The sequence below is a fragment of the Elephantulus edwardii genome, unplaced genomic scaffold (assembly GCF_000299155.1).
Source record: "Elephantulus edwardii isolate Elephantulus edwardi_28Jun2011 unplaced genomic scaffold, EleEdw1.0 scaffold00540, whole genome shotgun sequence".
Taxonomy (NCBI): Eukaryota; Metazoa; Chordata; class Mammalia; order Macroscelidea; family Macroscelididae; genus Elephantulus; species Elephantulus edwardii.
Genome location: NW_006400290.1, coordinates 161,102 through 163,728, shown reverse-complemented (window position 1 = coordinate 163,728; position 2,627 = coordinate 161,102).

Below are 2,627 nucleotides of genomic sequence, written 5' to 3'. Positions count from 1 at the left end.
TATATGCACCAACAACTAGAGCCAAAGAGAAGGAAATGGATGATTTCTACCAATGTTTGCAGTCAGAAATTGATCAAACATGCAATCAAGATGCATTGATAATCATGGGTGACTGGAACACAAAAGTTGGGAACAGGGAAGAAGGATCAGTAACATGGGCTCGGTGAGAGAAAAGAGGCTGGAGATAAGAGTTCTACACATTCAATGATTTATTCATTGCAAATACCTTTTATAAGAAACATAAACACAGGCTATTTCTTTCACCTTATACCTAGGCAGATTAAAAATTTGTGCTTTAGAAAGATGCCTGGGGTTAGCAAGTATCATCTACAGTGCTTTACTTCTGCAGATCTGTCTTTCCCTGAAGACAGACTCAAAATCTAATCCTTTTTTAAAAATCAGTATTATATGTTTAATTAAAGAAAACGGTACATTTTGAAAGTAGGGACATTTACAAGTCATAGTCACTGAATGTCATAAACAATCATGAAACCCTCACTAAATGTTGAGAGTTCAGTCCCACCTGACATCTGTGTCCAAAAGTCCAGAGTCTTGAACACTCTACTCTGCACATGAAGGACTCCCAGGACTCAAAATCAACTCAACAAACATGAAGAATCTACATCTATTCTTTTTTTTTTTTTTTTTTAAATTTTTGTGTGAGCGTACCGTCAAATCAGATCCGACTGGTACAGGAGGAGATTGTCCCTCCTTCCCCGGCAGAACATCTGGTGGATTTGAACCGTACACCTCTGGGATTGTAGTTGCAGTTCCTTGCCACTAGGCCACCAGAGCTCCCTCTATATCTATTCTTATGTTTCTAGGAAGCTGCTCCACTTGCCAGTCACTGGGGGACTGCCATATGGTCTAGATGGAACCAATCTTACCGGAGAAAGAACAGGTCCTTCACAGGCAGCTCTTCCTGGGTCCTCACAAAGGTTGCTTTGCCTTTCTCTTCCCCAGGGCTCCTTGGCCCCTAAGAGTCTCAACGCCGCATCCCTTAGGGCCCTACTTCGTGTGCTCACAGAGCTCTTCCACACTAGCTGTGATTGTCCTCAACTCACCTGGATTAGGCGATGAGGCGAGCAAACTTGTTGCCTGGATACGGGAAGCGGTGCCTCACTGGCTGGAGAGCTCACGTGAAGTGTGCGCAGGCTCGGAGGCAAGTTGGAGGTTAGTCTCGTTTTGATAGGTCGCCATTCTTAATTTAACTGTTATTAGAGTTTTCCAGTCCCTCAGGACCCTGAAGAGTCTTGGAACCCGAGTGAGCGTTAGTTCTGTGCCCGCCGTCCTCCTCTGCGTCTGCTCTTTCTCCTTTTTATCTTTCCTTCTCCAATTTTCCCGGAGTGTAAAGATGCTAGATAAATTAAATGTGAATTTCAGATTTTTGTTTTGTGGTTAGATTTTGCTATGTGCTTAGGCGAGCTCTGTCCAGTACGTTCGTGTGGATGGTTATGTGGAAGGGGTCCTTAACGGGTGTTGTAAAGTCTCCTGCCTCAGAGTCTAGAGTTCATTTTGTCCCTTGCCAGTGAGACCTGGGCGAGACTGGTCATTACACATGGCATCTGCTTCCTGTCTATGAAACAGAGACAATACCCATTTCACACAACGGCTGAAAGGAATGCTATTTTTCATGTAACCAATAGGCGGTGTCCATCAGAATTAGCCGCCTCAACTCTGGAGACGTGTGTCAGAGACAGATGGAGATTCCTCCCCCAAATTGGGAAGAAAAATACAGTTGGGTTTGCCAGTGAGATTAGAATTTCAGCTAAACAGCGAAAGTTGGGTGGTTTTTTTTTTTCTTTTCTTTTTTTCTTTTGTTTAGAATTTCAGCTAAACAGCGAAAGTTGGGTGGTTTTTTTTTTCTTTTCTTTTTTTCTTTTGTTTGTTTGTTTTAGTATTAGAGAGCTTTCGCGACTAGTGGATAGGGTACTGCTCTGCTATCCTAAAGGCTGTTGGTTCTAAGTTTCTAATTCACCACCTACCCCTTGGGAGAAAGATGGGCAAGCAATGTCCCTCCTGCGTGATTTACAGCCTCTGAAAACCAACTGTAGAATTAGCTATGAGTCAGCCCAACTCCATGGCAATGAGTTTTGTGTATTATGTTACTAAAATACTGTGATTTAATTTTACTCTATCCACAATCAACATTCATCAAACAATAATCAAGAACTAAAAGGACATACTGCATCAGGCAATTCTTTTACAAAAGATTTTTGTAAAGTGTTAGAAAGTAAAGATGTTGCACACGTGGCTTTGTTCAGATAGCAAAGAGTTAGAAACAACCTAAGTGCCTATCAACAAACGAATGGCTAGAGAAGCTGTGCTATATTCACACAATGAAAAACTACACTGCATTGAAAAATAAGGTATTCATGCAATATTCGAAATGGATGACCCTGGAGGACATTATGCTGGGTGAAATATCTCAGTCACAAAGGGACAAATAATACATAGTGCCACTGTTGTAAAACAGGACTGACATTGGTCTTGGGGGGAGGTTGAGAAAGATGGGATAAATAATGTATACTACATTGAAACAGATGAGGGAGAAAACTGTATGATTAGGTATTATTGTCATGACAGGAGTCCAGGATGAAGGCTGCATAGTGGAGTGGACCTGGGGG